Below are 25,007 nucleotides of genomic sequence, written 5' to 3'. Positions count from 1 at the left end.
GAGTACACTGATTTGTTTCAGTGTTGTAGACATGTCAGTGCTGCAAACAATTTCTGGCAGCTGTGGAGACTCCACTCCGGACCAGGGGAGAGGGAGCAAAGTGCCGTTTTCTAATTGTAGCTGGGGTGCATGGGCTTTTTCGAAACTGGAAAGCCCTTGTAAGATGCACCTCCAGTATGGGACCACTTAATTACTGTAATTACAAATTTTCAGATCACAGCCTGTAGCCATATAGGAATCATGGTAATGGTAATTTTAGATTAGAAAATTGCAAGTTATGTAACAGATTATGTAATAAGTAGAGTCTAAAGTCGGATCTTCAATATGAAACAGAATGCTAAAACTATACAAGTAGATAAAGCGAAAAAGCGAATGAAGACTTGCATTTTATGAGTGGAGTTATTTGACCACTGAGAAAAAACATAGATAAGAATCTGTGAAACATTACTGATATGTGCATTACTGTACTAGTGTAGGACAAAGCTGGACTGATGTAAACCAAGGGCAAAATACCATAACAAAAAGGAGATCCGCGATACTTTTATCTTTTCCATCTGATCAATATTCCAGATTCATTTCTACCACCAGGATTATTCCATCTTTATGATGCATAGACTCTATATTGGGCCACGATCCACAATTTATTCTATTGATCCAGATTTCTGGTGCCCCCATTCATAAGATGCATGCGCTCATACGGTCACTTCCCTATATTTTGGCGGCATGGAGATTTTTTTTTTAAATTAAATGAGAAAGATCTACAGTTTAATAGGTGTACAAATGTGAATATACGATCTGTGGTTTTACATAGGACTGCAGGAAACCTCTATATGTAATCACAATACAAGCAATGCGTTTCGGACATGTAAAAAGTCAAAGTTATGTCTGTCTTCTATAGAGTGACCTACGTATTGTCACCAGAAAGGTTAGACTATTTTATGTAAATTAAGGCTGGTGATCATCAAGGGTCCAAATGGAGAAACCCCTAGAGAGCAGTGTGTTTTCCACTGCAGAAATTTTACACTGTAATGACTTTTCTAATTCATTTAAAGGGGTATTCCCAATTTTAAAAGTTATCTCCCATCTACGGGATAAAGGATAACTTTCCAATCGCTGGTGGTCTGACTGCTGTGGCCCCAAGCCATCCCAAGAGCCCCCATTTGACTGAGAAAAGATCGGTCATGTGCATTGACGCTCCATTCACTCTTAATGGGAGCGCTGGAGTTTGCCGAGAGCTGCGATGGGCTGATCTTCGGCATTCCCATTAGAATTAATGGAACGTCAGTGCACATGATTGAACTCTGCTCCATTCAGCCAGATCTCCGCCATGGCCCAAGAATCGGGGCCTGAAAAGACCAGGCTGAATAGATCCGATCAGCTTTTGGCAATCTCCGGCACTCCCATTAAGAGTGAATGGAGCGTCAGTGCTCATGGTCGACCTATGCTCTATTTAAACAGGGGTCTTCAGAGCCCTGGCTCTTGGGGGCCATGGTGGTTGGATCTCCAGGGATCAGAAAGTTATCCTCTATTCCTAGACGGGGGATAACTTTTAAACTTGAGAATACCCCTACAATAGAAAAAAAATCTAAAACAGCACAAAATCAGGAATCAGCAGCAAACACTTTACAAATGAGGTGCCCATCAGTACTCCAAAGTAAGGCACAGTATGCGGGACTAACTACTGTCAGACTGCAAGCAGAGTGGAGATAGCAGCACCATGAAGGTCGACCTCCACCTGTAATTATCTGAGTATCACGGCATGGAGAGGAGCTACTGCACGTTGGGCGACATTGGGCGGGATTGGGGCAACTGTATGACATCTAAATAGAACAAAGCACAAAATAGGACACAAGCATATGAAAGAATTAACATGCTACACTATTTAAAGGGAATCTGTCATGCTGTCTGTCAGCATGATGTAGGGGCAGAGACCCCGATTCCAGAAATGTGTCACTTAATGAGCTGCTTACTGCAGTTTTGATAAAATTACTATTTTATCAGTAGGAGATTACCACTAGAAGCCTGCAAGGTAGTCCAGCATAGTCATGAGCTCTGTATAACACTGCCTCTAACACTGATTGACAGCTTTCTGTGTACACTGTTCATAGGCAGAAAGCGGCCAATCAGTGGTGAGGGCGGAGTTACACAGAGTTCAGCATTCAGAGAACTGGTAGATCTGCAGAAAGTAAATCAGGGAATTTATCTAACCCAGTAAATTCCATCTCTGGAATCAGGGTTTCTGCTACTTTCAGATAGGGTGCAAAAACCCGGTGATAGTTTCCCTTTAAGTTCTTTGCTGTTCTTCTAGGTCTCCATACTGGGTGTCATAGATGCTTCCCCGGTAGTCTTGCTCTGTGCACTATGAAACAGTCCGTCAGGTTGGACCGGAATAACATTTTATTATGAATGACAAATATGCAGTCAAAAGCAATTAGCCCAATGTGTCTATAGACATAATCAATACTATGGCTTTCACGAAGATGAATTGGGGCAGAGGTGCCTGGCAACATCCACTTATCCCCAGTGGCTCCTGCGATGGAAGAACAGGCATGTTAATGCATTACATAAACAGCTAGCAAATTCAGTGGGTTAAAAAGGTGACGTCCCACCTGGGACACTTATGGCATATAAATAGTCCGATAGATGTGCTTGCTCAGCAATTGTCAGAGCTCCCATACAAAAGAATGAGAGGGGCTGCGCATTCTACGGGACAGCATGCTGAGCACTCTTTCTTGAGAAAGATGGAGGTCTATATTAGATGGTTGGTGCCCTAGCAATTGGTCAATCCCTTTAAGTACAGGGATTCTTAACCCAGGTAGTGGCTTAGCTGTACCCCCCTCCAAAGAAGTGAACACAGCTGTAATATCATGCACATGTGCGGTGCTGTGATGAGAAGGGCTGTGCATGTGCGTCCACCTCTCCATTCTATGGGAGAGCATGCTGAACACTCTTTCTTGAGAAAGAAACTGTGGACATGAATAGTTATCTCAGATTTGACAGTGGCCACCTTCCTAGGTGGATTAAGAACATTCCGTATGGCCAGTATTGGCGTATACGAAAAAACTGCACACACAATGGTGACTTTGTCCATGAGGCTGATGTTCTTCAGAAAAGGTTTTTGAGGAAGGGATACCCCAAGAAACTGATTAGAGATGCGTATAAAAGAACTAAGCTGCTCAGTCAAGAATCATGTTTGGCACAGGTCTCTGAACGGGAACGTGAGAACACCAGCACACGATGTAGAGATTGGAGTCTAGTGACCACTTTCAATAAATCTAGAATGAACATACAGAAATTGATAAATCGTTATAAGTGTGTCTTGTTGGGTGACCCAATCCTACATAAGCACCTACCAAATAAGCCTAGGATTATTTATAGAAAAAAATCGGAATATAAGGTCCTTTATATCACCCAGCAATACGACGCTGAAATCTATAACCTCAACACAAAAATATGAGAAACAAAAACAGATAGAAATAGGCTGTTTTGCCTGCGGATCCCCTGGATGTTTATGTTGTAGGGCTATCACTAATGGTGTCACCTCTTTTACCTCACAGACCAAAGGGGGGCAATTTTATATTTCTTGTAGGGTGAATTGCCATTCTGATTACGTGATCTACATGTTACAATGTGGATGTGGTTTGCAATATGTGGGCCGGACTATACAAAGAATGCATGCCCGCCTCAATAAACATCGCTCCAATATCAGGAATGGTTATTTACAGCACAGTGTATCCAAACATTTTTTGACTACTCACCAGAAGGATCCGAGTGATCTGAGAGTGACGATTTTGGAACAAATTTCTGAAAATATGGTGAATCTGTATAAATACCTTATGAAGAGAGAAAATTTTTGGATCTTCAAATTAGGTACATTATATCCTGAAGGGTTAAATTTAGCGATTGACAACGTTTGCAGGTGATGTATGTGCACTATCTGCATTATAAATAAGTGAAGTTGTCAGAATCTTACATGTATGATTTATCAATGAGTTCTTTTATCCCTTTTTTAACATTTTTAATTCTTTTTGTGATTGAGTATTATATTTTATCATGATTTTTACCATCGTCTTTTTTTATGTTGTTATTAGTATATTTTTAATGTATTATTGTTGGTTTTTATAGGGCCCTTTTGGTTCTCTTGATTGCTAATTCACATGGTCTTTTTGGTGAATAGCAATCAAGGGGTTAAGGTGAATTGATTGATTTTTTAAATCCTCCCACTTAGTTCCTCCTTTTTTGTATAAAAGTGCCCTAATTTACCTTTTTCCTTGTAATTCCACCTGATGAAGGCAGCAGATCGCTGCAGAAACGCGTTGTGGGCATAACATTGTCGAATAAAGAGGTTTGTTTTCTTTTAAATATCCTTCCAGTCATCTTTATCCAGTTCCTGGCGCCCGAATTTGACCACAATCTATCTATACTATTTCTTGAGAAAGATAGCAGTCTGTCTCAGATGGCCGGTCCCCCAGCAGTTGGACAACCCCTTTAATTACAATGATTTTTAACTCATATAGTGGTGTAGCTGTACCCTTCTCCTAGAAATGGAACACAGCTGTAATATCATGCAGATGTGCGGTGCGGTGATGAGAAGGGCTGTGCATGTGCGGCCACCTCTCCTTTCTATGGGAGAGCATGCTAAGCACTCTTTCTTGAGAAAAATGGTGGTCTGTCTCAGATGGCCGGTCCCCTAGCAATTGGACAACCCCTTTAAATACGATTCTTAGCCCGGGTAGTGACGCAGCTGTACCCCCCTCCCAAAAGGAAACATAGCTATAGTTTCATGCACGTGTAGTAGAAAGAAGTCTGATGGGTCAATCCTATAAATGAAGCATAAATGAGGGTTTTTTTGCTAATAAAACCTATAGAGTTCTCGAAAACTGAGCAAGAAACAGCCCGGCATTGCTACATCTATACATCGCACACGCATGCATTCTCACGTGTACATGCATATGAGCCGCCCCAGAAGCACAAGCTCATTCATGTTGGAAGGTTATTTGATCAGCGAGTGGCAGGAACAATCGGCCTTGATTGCGGTAATGGTGGCAGAGATTTTATCTGATGTAGAACGAGAAATCACCTATTGTGAATTACAACCACTTCCTGTCAGCGAGAACGCTTGAAACATTTCAATTACGCATTGTTGCGGCAGATAAAATAAAGCACGGAGGTGCCGCTGTGTGGCTGCTGGATGGAGATGTTCGCAGGCTTTCAAAGTCATTGCCTCTTTTATCCTTTAGATACGACGACTGGAGCTTCCTGCGTCCAAGTGAAATATTTGCAGTGCGCACGCTCCCCAAAAATATGCTATTAGATGGAAAATGGATACAGGGAAAAAAGGAGCGCAAAAGGAGAAAAGTTAGAATATTTTTGGGATCTCTTCTAAAAATGAATTTATGTTGAAATTCGCACCAAAAGAAAGAAAAAAAAAATAGAATAATTAAAATGTAATTTCGACTATAAATATCAAGGTAAAAAATACAGCACATGCTGGAAAATATGTTTCTATATACACATCATAGGGGTACACTCAGCCTCAAACATTCACAGGACATGCCATAAATGTATTGACAGATGCAGATCCAACCATATTGAGAATGTTGCCCCATCTCATGGAAGTGGAGAGAAGGCTCGACTTCTATGGAGGACCGGAAAATAGTCAAGCATGCCGGCAAATCCTATGAATATCCTACAAATGTCTAAAGATCAAAATAACCAATTTAAAGGGAATCTGTCAGTAGGATCAACCATCCTATAACATCTATATGGGAATTAGGTCATAGGAAGTTGAATAAAATGGTACCTTGATATCTTCAATCCAAAGTTTTGTTCTTGAGAAATCCACATTTTTCTTAATATGTAAATGAGCTGTTAAGACCTATGGGCCGGACATAGATCTCCCTGAGAATCTGCCTCCAGAGCTCATGTTAAATGAAAGGGGGAGTTACCAGTGTGAGACATGTAAAGACTGACAGTCTGCTCTCCTGATCTACATGTCTCACACTGGTAACTCCCTCTTTCATCTAAAACAAGTTCTGGAGGATCTGAGAAGCTTCACTGATCAGAGGGGCCTCCCTGATTATTATGGGGTCCATCTTTGTTCCATTCTGCGATTTTTTTTTCCTCAATCTAAAAACCAAGTCCTGCATTCAGATCTATTTCTTCCGTTCTAAAACCAGCCACAAATGGAATCCAAATGACCCCATAAAAATCATTGGGGACCCTCTGCTATTGTATTGTTTGCATAGCCGATACACAGATACTTTCACACATTAATCCTATTAGAACTTTCAAAAGTAAAAACAACAACAAAAAAATGTACGGAAATGTGAACTCAGTCTTATATTTTCTTAAAATATAATACATGTGCTTGGTGAATAAGGGGGTCAATATTGGACTGGTAGAAGGGACTGTTCACCCACCCACCTTACACCACTGATCCTACTGGTAAAACCTCCAAGTATGCCTAGGCCTGCTCTATAAGGCATTGCTAACTACACCGCGTGCAGAATTATTAGGCAAATGCGCATTTTGATCACATGATACTTTTTATACATGTTGTCCTACTCCAAGCTGCATAGGCTTGAGAGCCAACTACCAATTAAGTAAATCTGGTGATGTGCATCTCTGTAATGAGGAGGGGTGTTGTCTAATGACATCAACACCCTATATAAGGTGTGCTTAATTATTAGGCAACTTCCTTTCCTTTGACAAAATGGGTCAGAAGAGAGATCTGACGGGCTCTGAAAAGTCCAAAATTGTGAGATGTCTTGCAGAGGGATGCAGCAGTCTTGAAATTTCCAAATTTTTGAAGCGTGATCACCGAACAATCAAGCGTTTCATGGCAAATAGCCAACAGGGTCGCAAGAAGCGTGTTGGCCAAAAAAGGCGCAAAATAACTGCCCATGAATTGAGGAAAATCAAGCGTGAAGCTGCCAAGATGCCATTCGCCACCAGTTTTGCCATATTTCAGAGCTCCAACGTTACTGGAGTATCAAAAAGCACAAGGTGTGCGATACTCAGGGACATAGCCAAGGTAAGGAAGGCTGAAAAACGACCACCTTTGAACAAGAAACATAAAATAAAACGTCAAGAATGGGCCAAGAAATATCTTGAGACTGATTTTTCAAAAGGTTTTATGGACTGATGAAATGAGAGTGACTCTTGATGGGCCAGATGGATGGACCAGAGGCTGGATCAGTAAAGGTCAGAGAGCTCCACTCCGACTCAGACGCCAGCAAGGTGGAGGTGGGGTACTGGTATGGGCTGGTATCATCAAAGATGAACTTGTGGAACCTTTTCGGGTTGAGGATGGAGTGAAGCTCAACTCCCAGACCTACTGCCAGTTTCTGGAAGACAACTTCTTCAAGCAGTGGTACAGGAAGAAGTCGGTATCGTTCAAGAAAAACATCATTTTCATGCAGGACAATGCTCCATCCATGTTCATACGTTGTGTCTGGTTCTGCAGCTACAGTATGTTCTATTCAGACACAATGTTGCAGGTTGTGTGGTATTGCAGCACGGCCTCATTTGAATGAATAGAACACACCTGCAGAACCAGACAACGTATGAACAGGTGTGGGGCTGTTTCGGGAAGAAAGCATTTATTTTTCTGACCATGTACAACTGCTTTAATGTGGAGGGGGGTCCAAATAATATTTGATATTTTATCAAATGAGGCTGAACTGTAATACCAGACACAACCTGCAACGTTGTGTCTGGTTCTATGTTCTATTCAATCAAATGAGGCTGAACTGCAATACCACACAACCTGTAGACAGGTGTAGAAATGTTTTTTTGGAAGGAAGCAGCCATCTGTTCCTAATCCTATACACCTCTTATAAAGTCAGTCACTCCATCACCAACTCCACAGTGAAAACTGATTTTCCATAATAATAGATGCACTCAAAGTCCTGATCTGTAAAGGATAAAAAAAATAAATAAATCACGCTACAAACAAATCTGCCATTGCGCGTTCCCTTTATGAGAAAGTAGACCTCAGCTGAATAAATATTCCCACTACAACGGGAGTTTTCTCTTTGTAGACCTTAAAAACAATATAAATACTTTTTGACATCCGATTAACTTTGATCAAACTTCACGAAAGACCAAAATCTTGCCTCTAGCAGAAAGCATGGTTCATAGTCACTGTGTACAGTAATTATACTTACTAATGCATGACTACTCCCATAATGCGCAGTACAGAAAGGCTGGTCAAGGAACCATCAAATCTATCAGTTCCAGACCCGACAAGCCTTCGAGTAAGATACTGGGATTTTCTAAAATGAGTTAATGATCTAACCTTTATGTGGCGCTAATCATCTGCACCCTGTAGACACACAAATCCCCATGTAACCAGTTATTTCAGGCAGAATTATCTTCTACAAATCCCACGTCAGTTTAGGAGGCCCCACAAATCTTCACATGGTTCTCTTGGACCTGCGTCTTCAACAGTTTATCTATGGCGGTCACCTCGTTACATCGCGATCTGTCAATAGTCCCATAAAAGTCAGCAGAAATTAGACCCTCAAAAGACACCAACCTACGATCCATGCTTTCTTTCCAATGTTTGGAAAGGTCAGGCTGGTAATTTCCCCTCTTTTTGGCATGACTGACGTCCTACAGGCTGGGTTAGCCATCACAGGCCACAACTAGCGCATGCGCAGAGAAGGAAGTTGTGCGCGGCCCCAGGTGCATCTTCGCACTGCGCATGCACCAGATGTCTCTGATGTCCTAGAGATAGTTGGCGGGCCGGCCAGTCTGACTTTATTCCTCCGTGATTGAAGACAGGCTTTGGATTCCAGCCATCAGCGCTAATTTGATTCATGACATCATTGGAAACACTTTACTATCCCCAAAAGGTGGTGGTGTTTTTGGGCATTAATTTCTGAAGACAGGTTCCCTCATCTCTGAACAGACACAAGTCTCATGTCTGTTTACTATGTTTAGTGTATGCACAAAAAAAATCCGCTAGTCCTCGTGAGCCTGTTCAATTGAAACACGCAAAAAGAGAGGAAAAACGAAAATAAAGCCACCCAGATAGCTGTTGGCCAAATGATGGATCAGCCGGCAGCTATCTCTCTCAACTGTCCCATACGCCACTCAGCCGAGCGCTACTGTGTTCTCTATGAAAGAGCCACTGCCAGACATCTCTGGCAGTGGCTTATCTCTAGAGAACAAAGGATCGGCACACTGAAATCAGACATGCTGGATCCTTATCTTATCTTACAATAATCTGTCAAAGGCCCCCATACACATTAGGCAGTTGGCTGAACCCGTCAATATCAATGGGTTTGGCAGATGTTATTATAATGTGAGTGGGGGGGGGGGGGTCTTAAAGGGGTTGGCCATTTATGGAGACATTTGACTTAAATGCATGTATATTGGGCTAAAAATCAATTCTCAATTTTGCAATTGGGTTTCATCACAAACTTTGCACAGTTTAGCTTTTGCAGGCTCTTTGCTTCCTTGCACATTCAACAGCAATGCAGTCTGCGGCCATAAGTCAGCTGAGAGGAGCTCAGAAAAGACAGATAAAGGAGTTATGCACTGCACTGCACTAACAAGGGAATATGGCCGACCTCTTCATCTGACAATCTATCAGTCATCTCGTTTTGATAGTTTAAACAGAAAGGTTTGTAATTTTTCCTCCTCAACGCCTCTCCCCGGCCTGTGATAGTCAAATGGTGCAAAATTTGTAATGAAGTCCAATTGCAAACATGATTTTTAGCCTGAAATACATTCATTTAAATAAAAAATAAAAAAATATCCTCAAAAGGGGGTCAATGGTGTTGGTCCTGATCAGTCTGAGTTTCATATTTACAGCTACTTGGATGTAATCGGAATGATAAAGGCACAACAACTACTGATGCCTATAGGTAAAGGCCAATACGACTGGGGTTGTCCAGGATTTACATATTGATGATAGGTCATCAATATCAGATCAGTGAGGGCCCAAGAGCCGGAAGCCTCACAAATCCATTGATAATGGCTCTGGCAGTGGCCGGATGTAAACATTTAACAAATCTGAACAGCATAGCTCTATACACTGTGTAGCAGTCGCTGCCAAGAGCTGCAGATTAGCGGTTTTTCCCTAACACAATGCTGTGTTCTTAGGAAGCTGAGGGTAGGATCCCACATTGTGTCATTGGTGCATTTTTTGTGTTGCATTTTAGTTATTCTGAAATCATGGCAAAAAAAAACAAATTAATAAACAAAATGCTACAGCCGCAATGTGCGAAACTACCCAAAAGGCAAATATACGTGAAGAAACAACCTTGTCCAATCTGTAATACAGAGGACAACGGTGTATATACGATCATAGTGACTTCCAGTCTGAATTACCCACCATTCATACCTAGCTCATAGACAGTCGTGTTGTCTATGGTGGCTCACATCCCATGTACATTGTTCATCAGTACATCCGTATCATTATGTGCGGTCACACATTAACTACATTGCAAGTCAAACATTTGGCCTATTCATAAAGTAACCAGATCGATGCGGCGTGCACCTCACACGTGATCTGCACCTGCTGATGTGTTCTGTAAGGACGCCATTAATAATACCTCTCTAAAATTACACATTTTTTCCTCTTCACTGCACGGGTGAAACACACTACAAAAACGCTGAAAGAATAGACATGCTGCAAATCTGAAACTGCTTCAAATCTGCAAAAAACAATAAGCAGCGTGTGCATGAGCTTTCAGAAATCTTATTCACTTTGCAGGGACAATAAAACAGTGTTGTTGTTTTTTGAGGAAAAATGTGGAAAAAATGCAATTGTGCGAACAAGTCCTACATGTCAAATGAATGCCAAAATGGCACAAGCATGGGTAATGATGATCTAAGAGCAGATTGGCATAAGGATCTTTCACATGGGCCGATAATCGCCAAAACAAGAATTCAGAAGAGTGTTCTTTCATTCCCACATATAAACATAGCAGCAATCAGCTGACCAACGGGCGAACGCTTGTTCATTGTCTGATCACATCTTTTATGCAGCCAAGAAAACAATTGTCGGCAGCACATCTTCCCAGGAAACGCACTGCCGACAGTGTGAAAACTGTATGGGGCTGAATGATTGTGTTATACAGTTTGCATTCGTTTTAAAACAAGCACTGATCGACTTCTTCAATCATTTCTCTGCGGTTATTATGGGCAGGAACTGCCTGTGGAAATCAAATCCATATTAGACGAGCACTGCCTCCAATATACACTCTGAAAACACAGGTATGGTGTCAACAGAGGCCAAGCAATGACCCGAGAACAGGTCGGAGGGGCGCGCGCAACAGAGGCGGCCGGCAGGGGCGCGCGCAACAGAGGCGGCCGGCAGGGGCGCGCGGAACAGAGGCGGCCGGCAGGGGCCCGCGGAACAGAGGCGGCCGGCAGGGGCCCGCAGAACAGAGGCGGCCGGCAGGGGCCCGCGGAACAGAGGCGGCCCGGAGGTGCACATGCTCAGCTTCCGCTCCATTCATTGTCTATGGGATTGCCAGAGAAAGCATTTTTTAACAGTCCTTTGGATAAAGGAAACCAGTGATTTTGGAAAGACCCTTCTAAAATAAAAACACTTTGTTGAAGATAGGAAACGCAAGTCTTTTATGGTCTTATGTATGCAAGAGCAAACTTACACATTTCTCTCTTCATTAGCGCACAGTGACAGGAACCACTTTTCATCACAAAACAGACTGCATTAAAAAAAATGCAATTTAATGGCTGTAGTCAAATAAACAGTTATGTAAAGCGAAAAAGAAATTTATATATATGTATGTACAAAAGGCTCGCAGATGAGAAAACTTCCTACTTAATGTTCTGCTCTATGACAAGTCGCTTACAGGGTAGAATACTAAACCAGATCTTCCAGAAGCATAAGAAAATGAGCCGTATGTGTAATAAATGCAGATAATACTGACTGACAACATATTCTATTAGAATTGGATGAGTATTATCATTTTAGCATCATTAAGATTTTTACAATTCTACTTCCAGAATACAGAATTTGGAATTTTCCTCTATACACGGAGTACAGACTGGCTTGTAATCTTACCTCAAATACACGGCTGAGTGTGGGCTCAAAGCCGCCATTTATAGGACAGTAATGCCCTAAACTTGTTTACACTGAATTTTAATTTCCCAAAAATTGAACACTATGAACAGAGGCCAAGCAGTGATCCAGACTGATCCCAAAGAGCGGGGGTTCTGTACAGCCCCATTTTGAATGGATCCTAAGAGCACATGCTCAGCCTTCGCTCCTTTCAGTACCTATGGGACTGTAAGGAAAAAGCAGGAGCCAGAATTCCTACAGATAGTGGCAAACTTGCATTTTTGGAAAAATCCCTTTAGGCCATGTGCACAAAGTCTTTACTCCAATGGCGGTGCCGCTGTACTTCTCATTCAAAATAACAGCATCAGGAAAAAACAAGCAGCTTTGCCAGCCGGCTTCCAAACGAAGATGCTCAAAGAATGAGCATGTCATTTCTTTTAAGGTTTCCGAACCCTGAAGTGGTTTGTCGAATTACATATTTTAATCAAAAATGTGGCAATATGTCCATTTTTGCAGAGTCTTAGCAGCACTTTTTTACAGGAAGAATCAGCCTTCCTCCAGCCGTTCACACGTCGGTGGTCTAGCCTTTTCTTCATGGATGGAACTCGTACCCCATTATAGCCTATGGGCTGTTCACATACTCGTGTTTTTCACGGACCGCATGTCTGTGCAAAACTCGGAGACGTGTCTATTTATCATGGATGACAAGGGCCAATACAAGTCTATGAGTCCGTGAACAACACACACATACCACATGGATGACATCAGTGTACTGTCCGTATTAAATACTGTAAAGTATAGAAGAAGCTTTGTAATATATCCATGAAAGCCACACAGGACACACTGATGGTAAAACAACACAGCGCCTGATTCATTATTTTTAAAGTCAATTTTCCTTTTTGACCTGTTGTTTTTGTTGATATTTTTGAGCCAAATTCTTCAAAATGGCATACACGATTCATGAATTTTACACCATGCCCAAAATATTTTTTCTATCTCCAACTGGTTTTTCAACTACTCAGAGTGCAAAGTCACATGTTTCATAAGATAATATTACAAAAAATGCGCCAAAACACTGGCGTACATAAAATTACTTCAGGAGTGGGGTCTGGAGTAGAGTTACGCCAAATCTTACGATTTTTTTCATAAGTCACATTTAACCAAATCTGATCTCCCGATTTGCACTGAGGAGGGGCAAACACCCTGAAACACGTGTCTGCAAATGGAGTTTCTAGTTTGGCTTCTTATTCTAAGTCATTGTTTGCGTCCTAGGTCATGGGTCTTCCAGCAGGACAACGACCCCAAAAATACTTCAAAAAGCACCTAAACAAAGCGCTGGAGAGTTCTGAAGTGGCCAGCAATGAGTCTGGATCTTAATCCCGTTGAACACCTGTAGAGAGATCTTAAAATTGCTGTTGGGAAAAGACGCCTTCAAATATGAGAGACCTGGAGCAGTTTACAAAAGAAGAATGGTCCAAAATTCCAGTTGAGAGGTGCAAGAAGCTTATAGATGGTTATAGGAAGCGATTGATTGCAGATATTTATTCCAAAGGGTGTGCAACCAAATATTAAGTTGAGGGTGCCAACAATTTTATCCGGACAATGTTTGGGGCTGTGTGTGAAATTATGTCCAATTTGCCTTTTTTTCTTTGTGTAATTGTAATAATTTTCTGGGAGAAATGCTTCATTTTCCGGAACAATTTCAAGGGTGCCAACACTTTTGGCCATGACTGTAGGTTTATATAGTTGTTCTGAGTTTGCACCCGTTACTATAGATTCCATCCACACTATTTCCGTGTCAGTATTTCCTTATATAAGACATAATTAGACCCTATTGTTCTTTCTTTGATCATTATTAGAGATCCATGTTGTGTGCTTGTATTTATGGAAAACTAGTGAAAGACCACCCCCCTTCGAGAAGACCCTTATAGATCCTAGCTCATCCACTTAACAGCTGCCTAAACTGTAGAAAACCCTCATTATCCTATTTCGCCCTAACAAATCTACAAGCCTGAATCCTAAAGATCAAAAGACACAAAAATCCATATACTATTATATGTATAAAAAAAAAATCCATAAGCTACAAAGTGCATATCGGAAAACCAGAGTCATGATGCTCCAAGACATATAATGGTCACGTCACTTTAAATAGACCTAATACAGAATCCGTAACAAATCCAAGATAATGTCTACGACTGTAAAAATGTCCCGCTTACTCCCATGTGTCTCCGAAGAGCCAGGAAATAAAAGGAGTATTTCTTACTGATATATTCCCATTTAACTGGGCATGGAAGATTTTAAGATGGGACTGATTAATGTAGATACATCAATCAAATCTGCCTCAAGGCAAATTAGAAAAAGGGGGAAAGAAAACCACTACGAAAGACAGACCCAAGTGTTGGGAATATATATTCCGCTTTGAAGCCGCTACATTCTCCACAGAGATTTCGAGGCTGAAAATATTTGTAATCTTTAGAGACGTGAAATAAAGCATTAGAGATTATTAAATTATTCAGACTCGAAAAGATGCGGAACAGGAGAGGGGACACACGAGAGTATTGAGAACCCAGACACCATCAGGTTGGTATAAGATCTGGAGACTGGAAGTGATAAGCATGAACATTGAGGGCTGCCGACCGTCAGGCTCGAGGTGTGCGGATAATCAGCCCAATCTTATTTTAGAAAAATAAAAAAAAGTTTGAAAGTAAAGAACTTTGTTGCTGTAGATTGCTAGTCTGGGGGCTACACGCACCACGTGATAGTCTCCGCATACAACCACAGCATGGGATCATTATACCAGCAAGTTCTTAGCCAACAGCCTCTGCAAATGTGATGATCTGATTGGCTGCAGTCTATTCTGGCCCTATAAATCATCGGAGGCTTGGGCTGTTCTCAGATAGGTCTATTCATGGGAAGTATTCCAATATAATTATCTGATGGGGTTCAGGTTAGTTTACCTCTGCGGCGAGCGTTACAACACTGATTGGCTACAAATTGGTTCTAGTCCAATGACTGTCCTAATTGGCTCCCCTCTGGTAAGGCTCTGTGAATGCTAAAATGCATCGACTACCTACAGTGTACTTACAATATACCTTTCAGGCACAACTGAGATAAGACGAGAGGAAAAAATAAAACATTCCAATAGCTCCGAAAGCAAGACATAAGAAGATGCCAATATAAATAAGTCTAACAACTAATCTACATATTATAACTTGGAAACTGTATAACCAATTTCTATAGGTGCTCAGCAATACAATGGAATATACAGTTGTGGCCAAAAGTTTTGAGAATGACACCAAAATTATATTTTCACATGATCTGCTGGCCTCTGGTTTTTATTAGTGTTTGTCTGATGTTTATATCACATACAGAAATATAATTGCAATCATATTATGAGTACCAATAGGTTATATTGACAGTTAGAATGAGTTAATGCAGCAAGTCAATATTTGCAGTGTTGCCCCTTCTTCTTCAAGACCTCTGTAATTCTCCCTGGCATGCTCTCAATCAACTTTTGGACCAAATCCTGACTGATATCAGTCCATTCTTGCATAATCAATGCTTGCATTTTGCCAGAATTTGTTGCTTTTTGTTTGTCCACCCGTCTCTTGATGATTGACCACAAGTTCTCAATGGGATTAAGATCTGGGGAGTTTCCAGGCCATGGACCCAAAATCTCTATGTTTTGTTCCATGAGCCATTTAGTTATCACCTTTGCTTTATGGCAAGGTGCTCCATCATGCTGGAAAAGGCATTTTTGGGCGCCAAACTGCTCTTGGACGGTTGGGAGAAGTTGCTCTTGGAGGACATTCTGGTACCATTCTTTATTCATGGCTGTGTTTTTAGGCAAGACTGTGAGTGAGCCGATTCCCTTGGCTGAGAAGCAACCCCACACATGAATGGTTTCAGGATGCTTTACAGTTGGCATGAGACAAGACTGGTGGTAGTGCTCACCTCTTCTTCTCCGAATAAGCTGTTTTCAAGATGTCCCAAACAATCGAAAAGGGGATTCATCAGAGAAAATGACTTTGCCCCAGTCCTCAGCAGTCCACTCCCTGTACCTTTTGCAGAATATCAGTCGGTCCCTGATGTTTTTTCTGGAGAGAAGTGGCTTCTTTGCTGCCCTCCTTGAAACCAGCCCTTGCTCAAAGAGTCTCTGCCTCACAGTGCGTGCAGAAGCACTCACACCAGCCTGCTGCCATTCCTGAGCAAGCTCGGCACTGCTGGTAGTCCGATCCCGCAGCTGAAACAGTTTTAAGATACGGTCCTGGCGCTTGCTGGTCTTTCTTGGGCGCCCTGGAGCCTTTTTGACAACAATGGAAGCTCTCTCCTTGAAGTTCTTGATGATGCGATAGATTGTTGACTGAGCTGCAATCTTTGTAGCTGCGATACTCTTCCCTGTTAGCCTATTTTTGTGCAGTGCAATGATGGCTGCACGTGTTTCTTTAGAGATAACCATGGTTAACTGAAGAGAAACAATGATACCAAGAACCAGCCTCCTTTTAAAGTGTCCAGTGATGTCATTCTTACTTAATCATGACTGATTGATCGCCAGCGCTGTCCTCATCAACACCCACACCTGTGTTAATGGATCAATCACTAAAACGATGTTAGCTGCTCCTTTTAAGGCAGGACTGCAATGATGTTGAAATGTGTTTTGGGGGTTAAAGTTCATTTTCTGGGCAAATATTGACTTTGCAAGTACAGTAATTGCTGTTCTCAATACTTTTGGCCATGACAGTGTATGTGTATGTATGTGTATATATATATATATATATATATACACATACATACACACACACACACACACACACACACACACATATATATACACATATACAGTCATATGAAAAAGTTTGGGCACCCCTATTAATCTTAAGCTTAATGTTCTATAAAAATTGGTGTTTTTGCAACAGCTATTTCAGTTTGATATATGTAATAACTGTTGGATACAGTAATGTTTCTGCCTTGAAATGAGGTTCATTGTACTAACAGAAAATGTGCAATCTGCATTCAAACAAAATTTGACAGGTGCATAAGTATGGGCACCTCACCAGAAAAGTGACATTAATAGTTAGTAGATCCTCCTTTTGCAAAAATAACAGCCTCTAGTCGCTTCCTGTAGCTTTTAAGGAGTTCCTGGATCCTGGATGAAGGTATTTTTGACCATTCCTCTTTACAAAACAATTCCTGTTCAGTTAAGTTTGATGGTCGCCGAGCATGGACAGCCCTCTTCAAATGATCCCACAGATGTTCAATGATATTCAGGTCTAGGGACTGGGATGGCCATTCCAGAACATTGTAGTTGTTCCTCTGCATGAATGCCTGAGTAGATTTGGAGCGGTGTTTTGGATCATTGTCTTGCTGAAAGATCCATCCACTTTGTAACTTCATATTTATCACTGATTCTTGAACACTATTGTCAAGAATCTGCTGATACTGAGTGGAATCCATGCGTCCCTCAACTTTAACAAGATTCCCAGTGCCAGCATTGACCACACAGCCCCAAAGCATGATGGAACCTCCACCAAATTTTACTGTGGGTAGCAAGTGTTTTTCTTGGAATGCTGTGTTTTTTGCCACCATGCATAACGCCTTTTTGTATGACCAAATAACTCAATCTTGATTTCATCAGTCCACAGGACCTTCTTCCAAAAAGAAATTGGCTTCTCCAAATGTGCTTTTGCATACCTCAGCCAACTCTGTTTGTGGCGTGCTTGCAGAAACGGCTTCTTTCGCATCACTCTCCCATACAGCTTCTCCTTGTGCAAAGTGCCTTGTATAGTTGACCGATGCACAGTGACACCATCTGCAGCAAGTTGATGCTGCAGCTCTCTGGAGGTGGTCTGAGGATTGTCCTTGACTGATCTCACCATTCTTCTTCTCTGCCTTTCTGATGTTTTTCTTGGCCTGCCACTTCTGGCCTTAACAAGAACTGTCCCTGTGTTCTTCCATTTCCTTACTATGTTCCTCACAGTGGAAACTGACAGGTTAAATCTCTGAGACAGCTTTTTGTATGCTTCCCCTGAACAACTATGTTGAATAATCTTTGTTTTCAGATCATTTGACAGTTGTTTTGAGGAGCCCATGATGCCACTCTTCAGAGGAGATTCAAACAGGAGAACAACTTGCAAGTGGCCACTTTAAGTAGCTTTTCTCATGATTGCATACACCTGGCTATAAAGTTCAAAGCTCCATGAGGTTACAAAACCAAAAAAAGTGCTTTAGTAAGTCAGTAAAAAGTAGGTAGGAGTATTTAAAACAAGAAAATGATAAGGGTGCCCATACTTATGCACCTTTCAAATTTTGTTTGAATGCAGATTGCACATTTTCTGTTAGTACAATAAACCTCATTTCAAGGCAGAAACATTACTGTGTCCAACAGTTATTACATATATCAAACTGAAATAGCTGTTGCAAAAACACCAATTTTTATAAAACATTAAGCTTAAGATTAATAGGGGTGCCCAAACTTTTTCATATGACTGTATAGACACACACGTGCTTCTCACTAAATTAGAATATCATCAAAAAATTTATTTTTTTCAGTTCTTCGATGCAAAAAGTGAAACTCATTATATAGAGTTATTACAAACAGAGTGATCTATTTCAAGTGTTTATTTCTGTAAATGTTGATGATTATGGCTTACAGCCAATGAAAACACAAGTCATTATCTCAGTAAATTAGAATAATTAACAAAAAACACCTTCAAAGGCTTCCTAAGCGTTTCAAAAGGTCCCTTAGTCTGTTTCAGTAGGCTCCACAATCATGGGGAAGACTGCTGACTTGACAGATGTCCAGAAGGCAGTCATTGACACACTCCACAAGGAGGGTAAGCCACAAAAGGTCATTGATAAAGAAGCTGGCTGTTCACACAGTGCTGTATCCAAGCATATTAATGGAAAGTTGAATGGAAGAAAAATTGTGGTAGAAAAAGGTGCACAAGCAACAGAGATAACTGCAGCCTTGAAAGGATTGCTAAGAAAAGGCCATTTAAAATTTTGGGGGAGATTCACAAGGAGTGGACTGCTGCTGGAGTCATTGCTTCAAGATCCACCACACAGGAGTATCCAGGACATGGGCTACAAGTGTCGCATTCCTTGTGTCAAGCCACTCATGACCTATAGACAACGCCAGAAGCGTCTTACCTGGGCCAAGGAGAAAAAGACCTGGACTGTTGCTCAGTGGTCCAAGGTGTTGTTTTCAGATGAAAGTAAATTTTGCATTTCATTTGGAAATCAAGGTCCCAGAGACTGGAGGAAGAGTGGAGAGGCCACAATCCAAGCTGCTTGACGTCTGGTGTGAAGTTTCCACAATCAGTGATGGTTTGGGGAGCCATGTCATCTGCTGGTGTAGGTCCACTATGTTTTATCAAGACCAAAGTCAGCGCAGCCGTCTACCTGGAAATTTTAGAGCACTTCATGCTTCCCTCTGCCGACAAGCTTTTTGGAGATGGAAATTTCATTCTCCAGCAGGACTTGGCACCTGTTCACACTGCCAAAAGTACCAATACCTGGTTTATAAACAACAGTATCACTATGCTTGATTGCACCGCAAACTCGCCTGACCTTAACCCCATAGAGAATCTATTATAGAGAATCTATGGGGTATTGTCGAGAGGAAGATGAGAGACCCCAGACCCAACAATGCAGACGAGCTGAAGGCTGCTATCAAAGCAACCTGGGCTTCCATAACACCTCAGCAGTGCCACAGGCTGATCGCCTCCATGCCACGCCGCATTGATGCAGTAATTGATGTAAAAGGAGCCCCGACCAAGTATTGAGTGCATTTCCTGAACATACATTTCAGTAAGCCAACATTTCGGATTTTAAAAACATTCAAGCTGTGGTTATAAAGTATTCTAATTTACTGAGATAATGACTTTTGTGTTTTCATTGGCTGTAAGCCATAATCATCAACATTAACAGAAATAAACATTTGAAATAGATCACTCTGTTTGTAATGACTATATTCTTTTTGGATTGAAGAACTGAAATAAATTAACTTTTTGATGATATTCTAATTTTGTGAGACACACTTGTACATACACACACACACACATATATATATATATATATATATATATATATATATACACATACATACATACATACATATATATATATATATGTACACTGCTCAAAAAAATAAAGTTAACACTCAAATAACACATCCTACATGTGAATGAATGAAATATTCTCAATACTTTGTTCTGTACAAAGTTGAATGTGCTGACTACAAAATCACACAAAAATCATCAATGGAAATCAAATTTATTAACCAATGGAGGCCTGGATTTGGAGTCACTCCCAAAATTAAAGTGGAAAAACACACTACAGGCTGATCCAACTTTGATGTAATGTCCTTAAAACAAGTCAAAATGAGGCTCAGTATTGTGTGTGGCCTCCCCGTGCCTGTATGACCTCCCTACAACGCCTGGGCATGCTCCTGATGAGGTTGCGGATGGTCTCTGGTGGGATCTCCTCCCAGACCTGGACTAAAGCATCCGCCAACTCCTGGAAGTCTGTAGTGCAACGTGACGTTGGTGGATGGAGCGAGACATGATGTCCCAGATGTGCTCAATCGGATTCAGGTCTGGGGAACGGGCAGGCCAGTCCATAGCTTCAATGCCTTCACCTTGCAGGAACTGCTGACACACTCCAGCCACATGAGGTCTGGCATGGTCCTGCATTAGGAGGAACCCAGGGCCAACCCCACCAGCATATGGTCTCACAAGGAGTCTGAGGATCTCATCTCGGTACCTAATGGCAGTCATGCTACCTCTGGCGAGCACATGGAGGGCTGTGCGGCTCTCCAAAGCAATGCCACCCCACACCATTACTGTCCCACTGCCAAACCGGTCATGCTGAAGGATGTTGCAGGCAGCAGATCGCTCTCCACGGCGTCTCCAGAATCTGTCACGTCTGTCACATGTGCTCAGTGTGAACCTGCTTTCATCTGTGAAGAGCACAGGGCGCCAGTGGCGACTTTGCCAATCCTGGTGTTCTGTGGCAAATGCCAAGCTTTCTGCACTGTGTTGGGCTGTGAGCACAACCCCCATCTGTGGACGTCGGGCCCTCATACCACCCTCATGGAGTCGGTTTCTAACCGTTTGTGCAGACACATGCACATTTGTGGCCTGCTGGAGGTCATTTTGCAGGGCTCTGGCAGTGCTTCTCCTGTTCCTCCTTGCACAAAGGCTGAGGTAGCGGTCCTGCTGCTGGGTTGTTGCCCTCCTACAGCCCCCTCCATGTCTCCTGGTGTACTGGCCTGTCTCCTGGTAGCGCCTCCAGCCTCTGGACACTACGCTGACAGACACAGAAAACCTTCTTGCCACAGCTCGCATTATTGTGACATCCTGGAGATCCCACAGGAGACCATCCGCAACCTCATCAGGAGCATGCCCAGGCGTTGTAGGGAGGTCATACAGGCAGGTGGAGGCCACACACAATACTGAGCCTCATTTTGACTTGTTTTAAGGACATTACATCAAAGTTCGATCAGCCTGTAGTGTGTTTTTCCACTTTAATTTTGGGGGTGACTCCAAATCCAGGCCTCCATTGGTTAATAAATTTGATTTCCATTGATGATTTTTGTGTGATTTTGTTGTCAGCACATTCAACTTTGTACAGAACAAAGTATTCAATGAGAATATTTCATTCATTCAGATCTAGGATGTGTTATTTGAGTGTTCCCTTTATTTTTTTGAGCAGTGTATATATATATATATATATATATATATATATATATATATATATATATATATATATATATATATATATATATATATATACATATACATATATATATATACATATACACACACACACACACACACACACACACACACACACACACATACCATGTGCATATATAATTTTATAATAATTTTATGTAGCGCCAACATAATCCGCCGCCATACACAAATATATATTTACAACACACTGTCCTTAAAGGGGACCTGTCACTTGCCTATAATACGCAATTTTTTAACTGGTCCCGAGATATAGCCACTTCAGGAGAGCAGCGACATTTATACCAAATTTAAAATAAAAAACCTATAACAAGTGACAGGTCCTCATTAAGACGTTAAGTTAGAGCTCGGTTTATTTCTGCATGCTGTGATGCTACAATGTTCTTCTAGGTACATGAATAAGTCAGTAATAGCTGTCATGTTGGCGTGGATTCCCACCACCGGTGAGGCCGGCTATCCTCCAGGTTTGGCTGGGGAGAAGTAGAATAACCCTGAGAAGTGGAGGTCTCTGTACAGTGATTATTAGCTGCTCTGGATCAGCATTATCTCGCGGTGGGGCTTCAGGATACCAATCAGTAGCCCTGTCAGAGCCTAGCAGATGTGAGGTGACCATTGTGGGCAGTCCGCAGCTCTGCATGTGGTGGAGACGTAGGGGGCTCATGGCGGAGCTCCTGCCTCCATGGATGAGGTGCTGTGCCATCTATCACATCTGTTTCAGCAGCCTGTGATTGTTGCCAGCTTTTCCACCTGCTCGCCCCGTCAGCTGCCCTCACGTCACGCTTGTTAGGCATAAACAAAGGTTCTGTAGTATCCCGTAACCCTCCATGTACTGCCGCTCGCTGACTGCTCCAGATGACCTTGCTGTAATGAAACGACAGAGGTACAATGATGGCTTCTGCGCTGTGCCAGCTGGAGAGCTGCTGCCAGCATTTCTGCATGTTCCTAACACCCCTTTAGTGGAAAAAGCCAAATCATTTTTATGCGAAGCCTCGACCATAAGACAAACGGCCCACAAAGCGGTCTGCATGGAAATCCGGCCACTTTACCGGCTTTGCAAGTTAAATGTTTATTTTGGCAAAACGAGAGAGACACTAAAGCGTGGATAGCATTCATAATGATGGCACAATACTGACGCTCTACTATAAGAGAAGACATAGGACGGATTTATAACCTGCATGATAGCAAGGAGCCCTCATTGGTATTTGTACATTTCCTCCAGTGGTTTTAATATAATATCTCTTATTCAAGTAGAAGAGACTTTGCACAACTTCACTATTACCGATTTTTATTCTATCCATACATCTAAAAAACTATCGTTTTCAGACTACAGCCGTTACGAAAACCTATGCGTCTCCATGGTAACAGACTGCGGTCATCATCCCCTCCATTTGTCACCTACTCACTTCCTAACATATATTTGGTACATGGAGTATGAATGCAGACTCAGATTATAAAGCAAAGGGTTAATAAAGGGAAGCCATCATCAGAAAATAACTGTTTACATCAGTTTTTTGTGTTATAAGTATAACAAAAATAAATTAATTAATTTAAAAAAAAGGAAAAAAAAAAGTTGCTATGATGATCTGTTCATAAAACATTAGTAATCTTGTAATTTTCACAATGGCCACAAGGGAGTTTTAGACTTGAACTTTTTGACCTTTCAGAAGGGTTTTCAGCAGGCTCCTTATCAGCAGAGACACGTTTACAATAATCAGTAACGCAGGATTCACAAATCACAATAAGAGGTGTCACAGTGACCCTGCTCCTTCTCCCTCCACAATGACCTTTACACAGGATCATTAGATGCTTCAATACATAAGGGTTGGACTCATTGTGGCTATGTACACGTGTTGTTTCCGGACTCAAACAAAAATTTGAAAGTCTAAATATGGCCCCATTGGCCAATGTGAAAATTGCAAGATTATTAATATTTTTTTTTACATAAAGTCGTGATAGGAGGAAAAAAAACAGGAAGGTGGAGACACTGCAGAGTGAAGACAAGTTGCCCAGACTATTTCAATCCTATAGCTCATATAAGTCAAACTCCGGCCCTCAGGGTGATTCTATTTGGCAAGCAACTTTGAGATCATCCCCCACCCCTCCTCCGCCCTGCATCACACTTGCAACTGTATCGGCATCTTAGATAACGATATAGCTGAAAGCAATGATGGAAGAGGGAATCCATCCGCTCCATCTACGTTTGACGGCTAAACGTAGCAGGTACGATGATGTCACTATTTCGCACCCGCCGGAGCAGTGACGAGCTGAGACCGAGACCTGAGCAGTAGGGAATGAGGAGGTGTGAGTAATTATTATTTTTTTTAATGTGGGTCTTATTATACTGTACGGAGGGCTATGTGGGGCCATTGTACTGTACGGAGGACTATGTGGGGCCATTGTACTGTACGGAGGGCTATGTGGGGCCATTGTACTGTATGGAGGGCTATGTGGGGCCATTGTACTGTATGGAGGGCTATGTGGGGCCCACTATTCTGTATGGAGGACTTTGTGGGACCCATTATTCTGTATGGAGAACAATGTGACTCCCATTATTCTGTATGGAGTACTTTGTGGGGTCCATTATTCTGTATGGAGGACTATGTGGGGCCCATTATTCTGTATGGACCACTATGTGGGGCCCATTATTCTGTATGGACCACTATGTGGGGCCCATTATACTGTATGGGGCACTATGTGGGGCCCATTATTCTGTATGGAGGACTATGTGGGGCCCATTATACTGTATGGAGGACTATGTGGGGCCCATTATTCTGTATGGAGGACTATGTGGGGCCCATTATTCTGTATGGAGGACTATGTGGGGCCATTATACTGTATGGAGGACTATGTGGGGCCATTATACTGTATGGAGGACTATGTGGGGCCCATTAGACTATGTGGACAAGGTTTTTTGTTTTGTTTTTTTGTTTTGGGGGGCGGGCGGGGCAATTAGAACTTCTGCTATGGTGTGCCATGATTTTTATGTACGCCCCTGCCGGTGAGAATATACTGAATGCTCCAGTTATGTCATCTGACTCTTAAGCTCTATTAATTAAAATGTACTTTGTTCGTAGGACAACCCGTTTAGGATTGTTTCCATACGAAAAGGTTCGTTATATTTGATAAGGAAAAACTCTCAATTGTAGACAATTTTTTTTTTTTTTTTTTTTTTTTTTAGAAATATCAAGGTTGGCCCAAGACTTTGTTAT

At 41.8% G+C, this 25,007-nt stretch overlaps 1 protein-coding gene across 6 annotated transcripts in view; it reads right to left on the bottom strand.

Annotated features, from left to right (window-relative positions):
* Nucleotides 1–25,007, bottom strand: part of NBEA (neurobeachin) — a 786,732-nt gene that overhangs the window by 692,842 nt on the left and 68,883 nt on the right. The window lies entirely within an intron of this gene.

This window comes from Phyllobates terribilis, unplaced genomic scaffold (genome assembly GCF_046119375.1).
Source record: "Phyllobates terribilis strain yellow unplaced genomic scaffold, ASM4611937v1 Scaffold_2__4_contigs__length_985480577, whole genome shotgun sequence".
Lineage (NCBI taxonomy): Eukaryota > Metazoa > Chordata > Amphibia > Anura > Dendrobatidae > Phyllobates > Phyllobates terribilis.
This window is presented reverse-complemented; position numbering and strand designations above follow the sequence as displayed.